The 16,749-nt window shown below is 40.1% G+C and overlaps 2 pseudogenes; one reads left to right on the top strand and one right to left on the bottom strand.

Annotated features, from left to right (window-relative positions):
- Window positions 1-299: 299 nt before the first annotated feature.
- On the bottom strand, window positions 300-2,192 carry LOC134206155 (ribosomal protein S6 kinase beta-1-like; annotated as a pseudogene).
- A 6,248-nt stretch (window positions 2,193-8,440) lies between these two features.
- Window positions 8,441-9,830, top strand: LOC134208374 (uncharacterized; annotated as a pseudogene).
- Window positions 9,831-16,749: the final 6,919 nt, after the last annotated feature.

Genomic DNA, 16,749 nt, shown 5'->3' with positions numbered 1-16,749 from the left:
TGAAACGGGACTAGCAATTGGAAGCACAGTGACTGAGTAAAATTGTATTGCTGACTCTTTTCTTCCAATAAAATTTCACTCAATTCACGTCGCAGAGACAACTCATTTGAGTTGTCCCACTTTTGACGGAAATTGAGTAAAATATCCGTGGAAGAAAAGAGAGGTCAATACAATTTCACTCAATCACTGAGTAGATGATAGTTAGCATGCAAATCTTTCGACTTCTTTGGGAGCATTGTTTGTGTTTATTATTTTATTAGTTGTAGATCCAGGGTCAAAACATCGGATTGAATAACAACAGCTGGTATGTTATATAATTAATTGCACAGGTTATTTGATTTTATTGTTCATATTTATTTCACAGATTACCTGTTTTGTATATAGTGAAAATACATTCAAGTCATTAAAATTAGATCGCATGACTTTAAAAGTTGACTCTAGACAAATCATATTCATAGTTAGGAAATTTACATAATAACAGTACAGATACATGAATATACTTTGTCTTTAGGAACAATGGTAGTGATAGTTGATATATTTTTAATGCCTAGTTATCGTATGAATTATGGTGGCATCATTATAGATTGAGTGGAACTGGAAATGTGAATGAAATGATTCTACAAAAATTATCCGATCATTTGCAAAGTTACCGTTGGTTCATTGAACACTTTCTGAAACACCTAAAACTGTTTATACGCCATGAATCCGGCAGCGGCATCGCTCCGCCCTGAAGCAAAAACCGTATGTGATCGGGGCATACTGAGCACTTGCTCATCGGCCAAAGTAATGGAGCCGGTCTCCATCGCAACTCCCAACCGATGATGATTTCCGCTCTGGTGATGATGATGGCGTCGATGATTGCTGTGATCGCCATATGGGTGGTAGTGATGATGATGGCTGCCGTGGGGATGTTGCATGTCCTCCAGAACCGACGGTGCAATATATGTGAAGCCCTTGAAAATGAGGTTGGCACTTTCGCTCAGCTTCGAGTCGTCCGGTGAATCAACGGGTGCCTGCTTGGTGAATTTGCTATCAAACTGCGAAACGTCATCTTCACCTTGCAAAAACGGCTTAATCGGTGGATCCACCCTTCTGGCGAGGACATCGCCCCAATCAACATTTTGAAGAAGGGGTTTCGCAGCTATTCCGTCCATGGATCCAGAGCCGAGACGCATCGATATCTGTCGCTTCAAAAGGCGTCGAATGAGACTCTCGATTCGTTGCTCAGGAATGCTGGAATATTCAACCTACCTTTAAGAATAGCATCTATCGTACGTTTGGGGTGTCTGCCGTGAAAGAGGTGAACCTGTTAGCATGTCGAAATCAGCGCCTAACGACCACCAGTCAACATCTTTTCCGTGCCGCTTCTAGTTAGAATTTCCGGTGCATATACTCAATTGTGCCACAGCAAGTGTGCGTAACGTATCTCTTGAATGTGCTCCTTACAGAGTCCAAAATCCGTCAATTTGAATGACCTTGAGCATCCAGCAGCACATTCTCGGCTTCAATCTCGATGACTATACCAAGCTTGTAAATGTTCCAACACCAGTAATTTCACTCATGTAAAGCATGTCGCATCCTCTAGAAATATTCCTTCGCGTTCCAAATGCACGAACAGCTCACCACCACTCAGGTATTCCAGAATCAAATACAACTTCCCATCCGTTTGAAACGCGTAGACAAGTTCACATAAACGGTGGCGTACGCTTCAAACGCGCTCTGCTCGTGATGATCAGTGTCCTTTGGCTTCTAACAATGGACGCTTTTTAGCACCTTCATGGCGAAGACGAAATTTGCATCCGCGCCTGTTGTTTTCCGGACTTGGAACACTTTGCGTACCCATTTCAGGACTTTCCTTAGTTCGAAATCCTGCGGACCCAGCTTCATTTTGTCTGGGTTACAATTTCTTGATAGGGTATAGTTTCGGAACCTTCTGCTCAAGATTAGCGTCAGGGAATTGCTGGCTCTGGTTCGAAACCATGAGCCTCGTTTGAATCATCTTCTACATCAAATTATATCGTCGTCGTGCAGCTCTAGTTCAAATACGCCGCCATTATTCACCTGGGTTTTGTTATATATAATTAAACATAAGAAAGCTGTACTGCCTGACTGGATTGACTTGACTGGAAAATGCGGTAACATCTTCCATCTTTTCAACTCGCATAGGGTATAAACTTCTTAGCTACCTCCATAATCAAGCGTGTAAGTGACTTGTATAGGTAGATTAATTTCTTTACTTTATTGGGTAGGAATTCAAAAGTCAATAAATGTATCTCCTGATCTTTCAGGAACAAATTATAACGATACCTGTTTGGAGTGTAGAGTTTGACAATGACAGGTGATTGAATGAGAATAGTGTCACCTTCTTCTGTTTTAGTTTTGAAAATTTTGTCGGTAAAATGGCTGAAATCATATCCTGACATCGGCCGAAGGGCATGCAATAAATCCTCTGCATTTGAAACATTATCTTTACTTTTAATCGCACATAAATTAGTTCATAAATTGTTTCCTATTTTCGATGTCAAATTAAGCTCTATTCACTGTTTTATAAACAAAATCTTTAGTCGTGCACCAGTTAATTGGGGAGGAGACGTTATTAATTAGATAAGCAAACATACAGGTAATAATGTGTTTTGTTGAACAATGGAAAAATCTTTAGTCGATATACAAAACATGTATTTTTATTAATAATAGTTTATTGAATTTAATAACTTGGAACTAATAGACACATATGTTTTTCATTCCCATTTGTTTATAATCAATACCATTGTTTCAATGTAAAACATGCAAGCGTTGATACATTATCGTTTGAAAAATTGTGTCGTTGATAATTGTTATCTCTCATGTCATTGATAACCACGGTAAACGATATCAACTTGTGGTGGTGTGGCTAGGCTGAGCGCATCCCGACGCCATTTTCATAATTGATCATCGAGAATTTTCGCGTAGAATGAGTGAGACATAAAGTGATCAAGCAAAAACGAGCAATGGGTATTTTCTGAAAATCAGAGTAGACGTACACTTGTATAAACGTTGTTAGCTGGGGTAACAATTCCTGGACTCTGACAACACCAGAAGGGTTTGTCCAATCCCCTAACTTCTGGTCAAGCCACGCAAGTCGTCTGGGGTGGGCTACACACCGCCTCTTTTCCCAGGGTCGGCTAAGACAAAGTGTGTGCTGGGTTGATCAATGAACAATCGTATCACCCTCGGTCTTTTATAATTTTTTATTGTTCACTCTACTTACACTAAGTGTGTCAGGATGGTATGATGTGTTGCGCTGGCTCAGTTCGGGGTTAGAAATCTCGGATCAAGAATAGCGGTTAGGCTGTCGCGTGTATGGCTCACTGATAAATCGCGTGCTGGTTGGTGGGCTTTACAAAGCGGGAGGGCTTGAAGAAATGCTGCCTCGGAGGGTTGTCTTCCGACAGTGCGATAGGGCCGATTGCTCAACGCTCTAAGAGCACTTCCACGGAGTCCCCATCTGGGGCCCTATCGCTATTTCCGGGCCTGGGACCCACTTTTACACCGGAGGTATTCAACGGGAATATAAAATAAGAACGTAACTCAAAATTAGTGTGGTTTCCAAATTTAGCGCCCATATTGTTCTAATTTTCATACAGGTTGCTATTTTGGGAAACGTCATTTTGTTATTGATCAAAAGTTGCAGACACTCTGTTTTTCTTTTTCTGAACAATTTCGACGAAATTAAAGCAAGGGAAATTTGTTTTATCTAGTGTCCCAGTTCAACTTCGCGAAGTAATAATTGTAGTTTAATTGATCAGCTATAATGAGGAGCGATGTGCACGGCGCCCGCTAGAGCCCGCATTCATGGATTTTCGCAAAGAAAATTCTACTTTTTGTTTTGCAGGTTATTCAAGGAGGGAGTCTTCCAGGAATCCTCAGAATGTTCCTTTAGTAATTATTCAGGATGTTCTTCAATTAGTTCCTCCAGGAAATCTCCCAAGTTTTTTTCTGTCGTTCATTTTAACATTTCTTGTTCTAGAAATTCAGTATCGATCTCTGGCATTTCTCCGGGAGTTCAGAAATCTTGTGTTCTTTTAAGAATCTTTTAGCAGTTCTCCCAGAAAAGTTTTAGGATTTATTCAGAATCTCTCGATTTTTATTGGAATTGCCCAATCATATCTTTGGTGGTTTTAATTGGAACCAACTTTTTCAAGAGAATTGTTTAGATTCTTTCGGATGTTGTTAAGGACGTATCGAAAATAAGTTATCCACTTTCAAAGTGTTACTGCTCAGAAGCTTATGAAGGAATTGGTTTGTTTTACCCTGCATTTAATGTATTCGTAAGAGGTTTCAAATCAGAGTTTGTTTGTTTGTTGAAAATTTGTAGTTTCGATGTATAGCAAATTGAAAGTGATATCGAAATTCAAGTTTTGGACAATGGCTCAAGAAGGGCATCGAGATGGATAATTTGACGCGTTTGCTATCCACAAAGGTAAAATTCATGGTCAACAAGCTTGGGAATACTACACGTTCGCTAACCTATCGAAAAGGAAGAAAATCAAATTCATGTTACCGAATTTGGACCAGAATCATGTTATAAAACGGAGTAATTTATAGCCAATTTTTACCAGTACGAAAATTGCTTGAATAAATGTTGGAAAAGTGCAATATTCATTCAGTATTATATTTTTTCATAAAACTTGACAAACAGAATTAACATATATTGCTAGATAAATTTTAATACATTTTTAAAATTCATCCGATTTTATTCGAACAAAATAATGTGGATAACTTATTTTCGATACAGTTCCTTACAACTTTTTCTCGCGAATCCTTCAGAGAAAAAAAACTGTGGAAGCATTCCTGCAGGATTTTGTCAAGATTTCTGTAGGAAAACTGTGGGAATTTCAGGAGTTTTTTTCGACTTCCGGAGGAAGGAAGTCCAGAAGGAATAACGGAAAAATTTACTACGACGGATCTCCAGCTACCCTGCGAAAAAGCGTAGAATTGCCTTCCGGAGATGGCGAGTTCTATTCCGTTTCGATCAAGGATGTTTTCGAGGGCTCCTTGGGCATACAGTAGCCGCTCGATAACTGCAAAATGTTTACTTTCAGTTAACGAATCGCGTTCGATAACTGAACGCATTCTAGACGTCAAACGGTTCAATCGACGTCAGATGCAATAAAAGTGCCTCATAGACCAATGCAAGATCTTGACTTAACCTCACTTTTGACAGTTCAAGAGCTTGTTTAAGGGTGTTAGAATTAAAATCGATTAGCTGAAAATAAAAAATGTAATTTTCGTTCAAAATCATTTTGATCCAAATATTCTAGTTAATGCTTGAATTCCTACCATAAATCAATCACAGAAGACATCAATATTCTGAATTAATCACAAACAGTTTTTCCGGAAGCAGCTCCAGAGACTAAGTCCTAAACAAGCTCTGTGAACTGTCAACCTACGTCATCATGCACTGGTCAATAAAACATTGACAGTTGGAAAATTTCCGGTACACCGACAAAATCGGTGCCTACGAAACCATCGGTTTTATTACCGACGAAATCGGGTTAGACGAAACCAACTGTTTGTATTGCGACGAAATCGGTGCCAACGAAACCAACTGTTTTATTACCGAAAATTGGGGTAGATTGAGTGTCATAAAATCAACCTTCACGAATACCTACTAAATCTGGCGCCGATCAAATCATTTATATGGATAGGCTATTTTATCTAGTGAATCATAGGAACTATTTAAATCGACGTATCAATCGATGGATTAGGTAGTGTTTATATACCAGATTTGATAATGATTGGTGAATCACATTTGCTTAACGTTGTTTACTTTTACAGCTGTTGTCATTATTCTACCAAATATAACTAAAACTCAAAGGTGCAGCCAATCGGGTTGTACGCAAAGGTGACGATATGACTACGTAGCTATACGAAATGGAGGGTATTTTCATCATAATTTTGTAAATTTATAAGCATTGTGCAAACTGCTCGGAGGTCAACCGAATCAAGAAACTGAAGGTAGCTCCCAGTTGGATGAACCAGCCGTGGAAAAGGAACGACTCATCGGTCGCATCGCCATGAAGGCATTCGTCTATCTTTCAGTGGATATCATCAGAATCTAGAAGACATTCACACACAGACACAGAATCGGAGGTGGCGCGAAACAAAACACAAATATATTAATTTGCAACGTTCGACTTCCGCCGCGATGGGAAGCGTAGATGCATCGTTTTCGCGCTGGTGGCAACGTGAGCAGGACTTCAAGAATAAATTAAACAGTCCTTTTCAGGACTTAAACTATTTATCCAAGAAGAGGTTTGACGCTAGAAAAATTGTTTACCCAGACAAACAGACTGTTCGGCTGTTTAAACGTCAATGACGATTTTGGAAAGATTTGTTGTTTTTAATAATGCGCCATTTGAAAAACAAGGCAGCTAAACGACATTTTTCACTAAGGTGGCGTCTATCGATTTGGCCGTCGTCGACGGAAAGTGAAATTTTCTGCCAAGATTCTTTGGTTTTGTTCGTTAGTCATTAGAAATGATATCGATTTTTCGGGTTACCATCGTTTGGCGACGAGAAAGTTGCCTTTGGTAAAACCACAAGCGCACTTCGGAGGAGATGATGCAATGAGTTTGTTCAAATGGATGGCGTCAGCAGTCAAATGGAATTTCCTCACAAGATTTTGATTATATTTTGTTGTAGTTGAGATTGAAAAGCTCCATATTTGAAAATATCGGTTCTTTACAGTACCATTATTTTCTACAAGGTAGTTCAACTGGGATGCAAGAATGTTCATCAAAGTCCAATATTAATAGTTTGGCGTTAACAGTTTTTCTTCGATAGCAGAATGAAAAGCGCGCGTCGGTGAGTGACAACGCAACAAATTTGTTCGAATGATTGAAATCGCTTACAGCAACCGAACTATCACGCCAAACGCCAATTCCACCGAAACAGTCCATTTGCAATCAACCCTTTCTGTTCAGAAGCTGCTGATCCTGAGAAGGACCAATTTTGTGTCCCCAATGCACGTTTCCAATAACTAACTGCAACCCAATGCTTGTCGAAACGTTAGGGTTAGAATTCCACTTCGTGTTGTTATTGTTCGACGACCACTCGATGAGTTTTCGCAAGACGCCACCATCTTCTATATAATAAAATGAAATGGTCTGTGTTCGTATCCGCATAACTCGAAAACGGCTGGACGGATTTTCTTCATTCCTTCAGCAGTTACGTTCGTTTATAGTCCGACGGGTTTATATGATATTTCCAATGTGAAAATCATAAGCAAAGTTGAGTCAATAGCAAAAAATAAAACAAAGATTCGTATGAGAATTTCGCAGGCAGTTCACAACACGCATCAACGCCTACTATGCAGGACAACGTCTGCGGGTCAACTAGTTTGGAATAAATTTTCAGCATCGCACTGCATCGCACGGGATCGAAACAGACGTCATTTTTGTAATCAACTCTTTCTTCACAAAATGCTGGTTTGTTGAGGTTGAATGACGACCACCAAAGCAGACTTCCACCACCAATTCGATGATTTTCCTTTGAAAATACTATCAGCGCTTCGTGTGCTGTGTTCGCTCCCGTGTCGGCTCTGCGTAAAATCTTATTTACTGTTCTTCGAATCCTATCAAAATGGCTGCTCGGCCGAAAGCAGCTTTTACAATAAATTAAGCCGTTATCTCCGCCCCTTGTGGTCTGGTATAGGTGTAAATATAAGTGCACCCATAACGATTAATGAAGGGGCTAATGAAATTACTTCATTAGATATAGAAAGCTGGTTATCGACGCGCGTGAGCCATTTTGATCGGACTCCGCAGACAACGGACCGTTGGAGGATGACAAATTTTAAGAATCTTATGAAATTTGTTAGAGATGTTGTTTATCTAAGATGCGTATTGTTGCGAGGAATGACACAGAAATTTGACTCAAGACGAAGTTTCTCCATACTACAAAACATTATCTTTCGGCATCTGTCTGTCCGAGCGATCACGATGGGTGGTTGCAGAAAGTTTCCACTGAGGTGGCGTCATTGATTTTATACAAAGGACCATTTTATACAAAGAAGTTTGATCAGAAATAAACTTTCTTCAAAGTGCAAAACTCAATCGTAATAGCAAATTTGATGGCGCGTCGGAGGAGATGATGTACTGAATTTTAATGGATGGAATCACTAAAGCAACCGCTACCACGCCAAACCCGATGCCATGAAACAGTCCTTTTCTAATTAACTTTCTTTTCGTAAAATGTTGGTCCTGAGAAGAACCAATTTTCTTTTCCCAATTCCATTAAATAACTAACTGCATCCAATCGCTTGTCGACACCTTGCGCTGCAACCGTCCGACAGCCACTTGATGATTTTCGCTAAGCCTCCAAAGGTTGAAATAAATTTACAGCATTGCAGAATACGACACCACGACTTACTCGTAACAACATTGCATCCCGAGGAAAGCTATCAGTAGTATAAATTGCTCAATACGGTTCAGGTCGGAGGAAACGTGCAGACATTGATCCATCAATTAGTAGTTTAGTTTGTTTTACCCATTGAAAAATTTGCACCGCAGATAATAATCGAAGCAGTGCAATGGCTTCCTTCAAGTTAGTGTGTAGTGTGCTGTGCGTACTTGTCGCCATCCAAACTAGCCCCGCCGGAAGATGGTACAGTACGTGCCCTGGTGAAAGTGTGTACTCTCTTTGCGAAGACAGTGACGAATCACCTGGCGTGCATCAAAGTCCAAAGTGCTGAAGTTGACGGACCGTGCTTTAAAATTGCCAAGCATCAAACTGGCGATGGAATGCTGATCGTGAAGAAAGCCGATGAGACAAACTAAAAGCGAGCCATGAACGAACCCTCGCTGAACGAACTCGAACCGAACAAGCTGTCCTCGGCTACATGACGATGAGCTACCGTACCAATGTGCCGTTTCTGGCCTCATGGATTCCCATCAGCTTTCGCTGAACGTTCCACGTATGCTGGTTTCAGGACAACAGGAGACCGGACGTCTGGTCGAGGAAGGTCGCAAAAAGATGAAGAAGTACCTCGGACCATTCCTCGCTGCAATGGCTATCAAGGGAGGTATCCTGACCATGGTGTACCACTCCATTGCTATCGTTGCTGGTAAGGCTCTGATCATCGGTAAGATCGCTCTGGTCATCTCCGCCATTATCGGACTGAAGAAGCTGGTCACCCCAGAAGGACAATAAAAAGACCACCTACGAAATCGTGAAGCACCCATATGTCCAGCAGATGCCATACCTACTCGTCGAACCATGGTGAATCTGACACCCACGAAGTTTATTGAAACCCACCTTCAGGCTTTGGAAACTCCATCAGCGACGATATGCAGATGCAAGACCGCGCTTACCGGGCCCATGTTCCAAAGAACTAAATCCTCTTGTCTGCCGTGAGATGCCCTGCCCGAACCCAAAAACTAAACCCGTGCTCCAATCGGTCATTAGGACTTACGACGAAAACCCCCTCAAGCCGAGAATATTAGGATAGGATGACTATCGAGGAGTTTCCTGACTCCCCGACGTGCGCGCACTTCAAGATCTCGTGATCGAAATAACCACACTCCAAGAATGCGGAAGAAATTGGATGCTTGCAGCCAGCAGACAGTCCAACGCAGCTGAGCTCCGGAATGGGGAATCAACGCAAATCCTCACCGAAATAAAAATCCCTCTGCCACAGTTTGATTCCCTTTCTTGACGTCTCAGCTGCTTTGTAATGTTACTTGTATTTATTATTTATTGTAATTGTAATTAATTTATTGACTAATTTCCACGAACCAAAGTAAGAAAGAACATCGAAACCAAAATTACACTAAATAATCTCTAAGTCTTTGGAAAGGTTGTGCACTGTATTTTATGAAGAGCTCCTCTGATCCGAACAGAATTAAAAAAGTACTGAAAATTGAAACAAAAAAACTCTGTTGAATAAAGGAAAGCCCCAAATCTAAGCATGTCGAAGCATGTGCAACAATGCAAATAAAAATAAATTGAATTTTGTTTCATTTCGTTGATTTGTTTCCAAGGGAAATTCATGTGATAATAGCTTCTCAAGTGAGCTTCTTCCAATCCAAACAAAAACATAATTGGTCTTCCTGATTAGAAATAATGTTCATCCACTTACTTTTCAAACACACAGATTGTGAACAAATATGTGGTTGAAGATTTCGACCGAACTTGATTCTTTTGACATATCATGGGTCGGATTTGAGAATGACCAAAACACATAATGATCAAATAATTAGAAGCATACATTAAATCCTAGTTGAATAAGCAAATTCAACAATGTATAGTGTGGAATAGCTTTCACCGTGGAGTGAATCTTGCTTGAACTGATAGCATTTAAGGCTAAGACTGTCAAAGATTGACGAATTATTGGTTTTGACATTGAGATATGAAATTACGTACATTTTGTTGAATAGTTGTTGATTTTCATTTCCTGATAATGTTTAATTCTCAAAGGTAAAAGTTTTATTTTTTGTGTAATACGGGAATTGAGATGGACGCTAAATGCAAAAAATAATGCGGTCTTGCTATACAAGAAAAGCAAACTTTTACCCTCTTTTTTTGTCAAAGGTAAACGGAAATCTGCAAACAGATTGCATCACATGATTGATGCAATCCTCAAAGCAAATACATACCTACCAAAACTGATGCTGTTCAGATTAGTATAAAATTTTCTCGAAAATTTGGAATGCCCGCTCTTTGAAGCGTTCATTTCATTTATTTAGTCTACATCTAAACAGATACCACTGAATCAACAATTTGACGCCACAATACACACGGGATTCGAGGCCGCATCTCCATCCTCGGATACGCCCCACGATCGCCGGAAGTCGTTCTGCTCCTGGTCTGCCAATCTCGCTCGCTGCGCCGCCCACGTCATCTCTGTACCTGCCAGCGATCGGAAGCGAACACCATCTTCGCAGGGTTGCTGTCCGCGCATTCTTGCAACATGCCCTGCCCATCGTATTCTTCCGTCCAGCTTTACCTTACCTTTCTGGATACTGGGTTCGCGCTGTAGAGTTGGGCGAGCTCATGGTTCATTCTTCTAAGCCGCCACACATCGTCTTCTTGCAGCACCGCCAAAGATGGTCCTAAGCACCGTCTCTCGAATACTCCGAGTGCTTGCAAGGTCTCCTCCTCGAGCATTGTCCATGTTTTCATGTCCAGAGGACAACCGGTCTTGGCTAACATATGTACATGACACGTTTGGTGCGGTGGCGAATCTTTTTGACCGCAGTTTCTTCTGGAGCCCGCAGTAGGGCCGACTTCCACAGATGATGCGCTCTTCGCTATTTCACGACTGACATTGTTATCAGCCGTTAGCAAGGATCCGAGGTAGACGAATTCCTCGACCACACCTCGAAGGTATCCCCGTCTATCATCGTAACACTGCTTCCCCATATGCGGGCTCCTGTCGCGCTCTGTTTCGCCCACAAGCATGTACTCACTTGTCTTTGGAGGCGTATCACCACCAGTCCAACTCCATTGTTGCTTCACGTTTCCAGGCGGGGTGTACAGTTCTGCCACCTTTGCAAACTATTCGGCCGAAACTAACAAATGTCCATGCTCATCCAAAGCGAAACAAATAAAATTGACTGGATCTGTTGAAAATCGTACCCCGGCTGTTACACCCGGCTCTCCGCATGACACCTTCTAGCGCAATGTTGAACAACAGGCACGAATGTCCATCACCATCTTTGAAGCGTAAGCGAGATGAATTATTCAACTTCCTAACAGTTTATACACGTTGCCATTATAACTGAGACTTATTTATTTCATCAAAAGAGATCTAAATTATTTTATCTACAGAAATGATCATCTCGGCAGCGCATAGACGTATCAAACATATAACATATTATATTCTTCGTTTGAAACCAAAGTTTTTGAAACATTGGGAGTTTTTTGTTGAAACAAATTTTGGACAATTCTCTTCTATTGCTGCCTTCTTGCCTTTCCAGTGCAATGCACAACAAAAGAATTTGTTGAGAGCTGATCTTCAAATTCTAACTCGCAACAAATCCTTTTTTTTTCATATTGGTGACTCCAATGCCAAACAAATAAAAAAGATGCAAACCATAAAAAAGTTGAAATATGGGGAGAAATAATATTTTTGAGATCTTTTAGGGCTTCCAAACGTTTTTTTGAGTTCAGATCTCGACGATCTACATATACAACAAAGTGTTTTACGGGCCTCAATCCTAATATGAAGTTGGCAATGGTATTTGATACATACTTGAACTATTTTTATCAAATCGCAGTGTTACCAGAACATCAACGGTACTTCAAACTATTTTTGAGTTCATATCTTGGAAGTCTACAAGATCAACAGAGTAGTTCATAGGTTCCCGAGCTAGTTATTGTTGATTGTAGAAACCTCATTGGAACATCATTACATCAAAGTATATACAAAATACATCATTCCCAGAATGTTTACGGAGCTCCAATCAATTCTTGAGTTCAGATCTTAGAGGTCTCCAAGAGTGCTGGATAGGTTCCTTAGCTTGTGTGTTAGTTGTAGAAGCCCCATGGTACATCATTACATCAGTATTTAAAAAAAATCAACATTCCCAGAATAGCTATGGTGCTCCAAACCATTCTTGAGCTCAGATATTGAAGGTCTACAACACCAATAGATTGATTCATACGGTCCTGAGCTTGTGTGTTAGTTAGAGCAACCCTATGGGACATCATTACACCAGTACTGTAAAACCTTTTTTTACGCTCCCTCCTTTTACGCTCCCTCTTTTTGCACCCCTCCTTTTACACTCAAAATTCCAACTAACGCTCCCTCTATTTACGTTTCAAATTCGACATAACGCTCCCTCTTTTTACGCTTTATAGGAGTGTAAAAAAAAGTTTCAAGCGTTTATATAACAGATATTTTAGTTACTAGATAAAGATTGTCGCTTCGGTTCCCTTTGTTCTGCTGTCCGGAACATGTTGGGTACCAAGCTGTCAAATCGTATGGATTTTCCTTCTTTGACATTTAGCTCCCCTATCCTCGCCAACAAAAGATGTTCCGGACAGCGACGACAGCGACAATCTTTATCTGGTAACTAAAATATCTTTTGTTTATATGAGGCAAATTTGGATTAGTTTCGGAGGTTTCTAGATGATCTAAGTACTGCGGATGTTCTAGAAACAGAATTTAGGCTTGCATGCGAAGTGGTATTAGCTGTTGTCATGATCTACGAACTCCACACAGTCAAGGTCTGTTGATCAACCTTCGTAATGGAGACAGTTATTGAAAAATAAACAAGTTGTGTGAACCCTTTTTGGTATATGTTTGTATTCCTAGTAGTTCTTGTTGCTGTCGTGGGCTACAGGTAGTCTACGAACTCTATAGAGTCACGGTCTGTGGATCAACCCTCGTAATGGAGCAAGTAAAGCGTTATTTAAAAATAAACAAGTTGTGTTGACCCCTTCTTGTTCTATGTTTTGTCTTTAAGTAATTCTTTTTTGTTGTTGTGGGCTCCGTAATGGACGCAGTTATTGAGCATTGAACACTTTTTGGTTTTAGCTGATTTATTCAGTGATTGCCAGGAAAACATGCGCAGCGCATGTAATCGAAGTTAGCTATTACTTTTGTTCAGTGCACTTTTGAAACCACGTAACGCACTGCATGATACCTTTTGATTGCATGCATGTATGTTCTCATGGCAATTAATGAGTTTCAAAGTAGCCGGAGGTGAGCCAGCCAAGGGCTGAAAGCCTCCTTAATAAAGAAACGAAAAAAAAAAGAATTTCAAAGTGCTTAATCCAACTCCAAATAAACCAGCTAGAAGCTAATTTAAAGATTATTGAATCAAAGTAGAATTTATGTGAAATTGTTCAGTGGCATGTTGACTTCATTTCCTGCAAATCTAGGCTCAATCGGGCTCTTCCATCCAATTTTCTGTTCGAAATAGTAACAGAGGTGTATTTTCTCATATATTTCGGCTGAAATCCTCATATTAATTTCAAATCAATGGCGCCAGCTTGTGCAATAACCGATCAAGCTGAAATTTTCAGAGAATGATTTTCTTACCTAAAGGCACGGGGTGCCCCGTAGAATCCATCGATTTTTTTTCTCCCCATACTAGGCTGGGCCAGTCTAATGCCCATTAGCATATGCCATGGACACATTCTATTCCATGTACCACAAAGGGGTTGTACCATTTTTGAAACAAGGCGAAAGATTTTTGGTTACGCGTGTAAATCTTGAGGCCTATTCCAGGGTTTTCTTGGATGACCGTGAACCTATGCAATGGACGCATTCAATTTATGTACCACAAGGGAGTTGTACCACTTTTGAAACAAGCCTAAAGTGCACTGGTTACGCGTGTAGCTCTTAAGGCCTATTCCAGGGTTTTCTTCGATGACCGTGAACCTATGTAATGGACGCATTCTATTCCATGTACCACAAAGATGTTGTACCATTTTTGAAACAAGGCGGAAGATTTCTGGTTACGCGTATAGATCTTAAGGCCTTTTCCAGGGTTTTCTTGGGAGACTGTGAATCTATGCAATGGTTGCATTCTATCCAGTGTATCACAAAACACAGGTCCAAGCTTCAGGTGGTTCCTGTCAAACTTTAAATACTTGAAAACGATGATGAACGTCTTACTGTGCGTTATCAAGGATCTGCACCACTCATGACTTGTTGGTTTCTTGGCGTACGAAGAACATCTTAAGGCCTCAGCATTCAAACAATTGGACGACCATGATAACGGAAATAATTTGGACGACCCTAATACCAAAATTGTTAAAAGACACTTCTTACCTAAAAGCTTGCAAATTTTTTTACGCTCCAAATTCCAAATAGCGCTCCCTCTTTTTACGCTCAAAATTTCAAATAACGCTCCCTCTTTTTACGCCCTAAATTCGAAATAACGCTCCCTCTTTTTATGCTCTGATTCAATTTACGCTCCCCCGTTTTGGGCGCAAAAAGAGGTTTTGCAGTATATACAAATCCCAACATTCCCAGAGTTCCTGCGGTACTCCAAATAGTTCGTGAATTCAGATATTGGAGATCTTCAAGACCAACAGAGTGATTCATAGGTTTCCGAGCTTGTGTGTTTGTTGGTGAAGCCCCATGGGACAATATTACATCAGTATATAAAAAAAACAAAATTATCAGAATATCTAAGGTCTTCCAAACCATTCAGAATAGCTAATAGCAACGGTTCTCCAAACCATTCTTGAGTTCAGTTATTGAGGGTCCACAACACCAGCAGAGTGATTCATAGGGTCCTGAGCTTGTTAGATAGTTGGAGCAACCCCATGGGACATCATTACACCGTGTACACAAATCACAACATTTTCAGAGTTCCTGCGGTACTCCAAATCATTCCTGAGTTCAGATATTTTAGGTCTACAAGATCAGAGTAAGCCATAGGTTCCCGAGCTTGTATGTTAGTTTGAGCGCCATGGGACATGATTATACCAAATTACAAACAAATCATAACATTTCCAGAATATCTACTATACCATACATGAGCTCATAAAAATAGTTAAGACACCGGAGATCTTCATGTTGATCGAATTGATTATTGAGATCTGTACTCAAGGACAGTTTGGAGTGTCGTAGATAATGATCGAATTCTGTGGTGTGTCTCTAATGGTGTTACGAGGTATCTTGGAGCTATTTCAGCTCATAAAACTTATGAGGACATCAAAGATCTTCATGTTGATTGATTTGAATATTGAGATGTGTACTCAAGGATAGTTTGGAGTGTCGCAGGTGTCGAATTCTGTAGTTTGTCTGTAATGGTGTAATGAAGTCCCGTGGTACCATTTCAACTCATAAAAATAGTTAAGACACCGGAGATCTTCATGTTGTTCAAATTGATTATTAAGATCTGTACTAAAGGACAGTATGGAGTGTCGTAGATATTGATCGAATTCTGTGGTGTGTCTGTAATGGTGTTACGAATAACCTTGGAGCTATTCCAACTCATGAAACTAATTAGAACATCGAAGATATTCATGTTGATCGATTTGAATATTAAGATTTGTTCTCAAGGATAGTTTGGAGTGTCGTAGATGGCGAACAAATTATGTAGTTTGTCTATAATGGTGTAACAAAGTCCCGTGGAGCTTTTTTCATGTCTTTATTTGTGCGTTTTTTTTTTTAAATTTTACATTAGGTTCAACACAATTACCTTGGAGCTATTTCAACTCATAAAACTAGTAAGGACTTCAAAGATCTTCATGTTGATCGAATTCATTATTAAGATCTGTACTCAAGGACAGTTTGGAGTGTAGTAGATATTGATCAAATTCTGTGGTGTGTCTCTAATAACGAGGTATCTTGGAGCTATTCCAACTCATAACACTAATGAGGACATTGACGATCTTCATGTTGATCGATTTGAATATTAAGATCTGTACTCAAGGACAGTATTGAGTGTCGTAGATATTGATCGAATTATGTGGTGTGTCTGTAATGGTGTTACGAGGTACCTTGGAGCTTTTTATATGTCTTCATTTGTGTTTGTGTGTTTTTTTTTAATTTTACATCAAGTTCAACACAATTACCTTGGAGCTATTCCAACTCATAAAACTAGTGGGGACATCGAAGATCTTCATGTTGATCGATTTGAATATTGAGTCAAGGATAGTTTGGAGTGTCGCAGATGTCGAACGAATTCTGTAGTTTGTCTGTAATGGTGTAATGAAGTCCCGTGGTGCTATTTCAACTCATAAAAATAGTTAAGACACCGGAGATCTTCATGTTGATCGAATTAATTAATAGGATCTGTACTC

This window comes from Armigeres subalbatus, chromosome 1, assembly GCF_024139115.2.
Source record: "Armigeres subalbatus isolate Guangzhou_Male chromosome 1, GZ_Asu_2, whole genome shotgun sequence".
NCBI lineage: Eukaryota > Metazoa > Arthropoda > Insecta > Diptera > Culicidae > Armigeres > Armigeres subalbatus.
The sequence above is the reverse complement of the archived record's forward strand: the minus strand, read 5'-3'. Positions and strand labels throughout refer to the sequence as shown.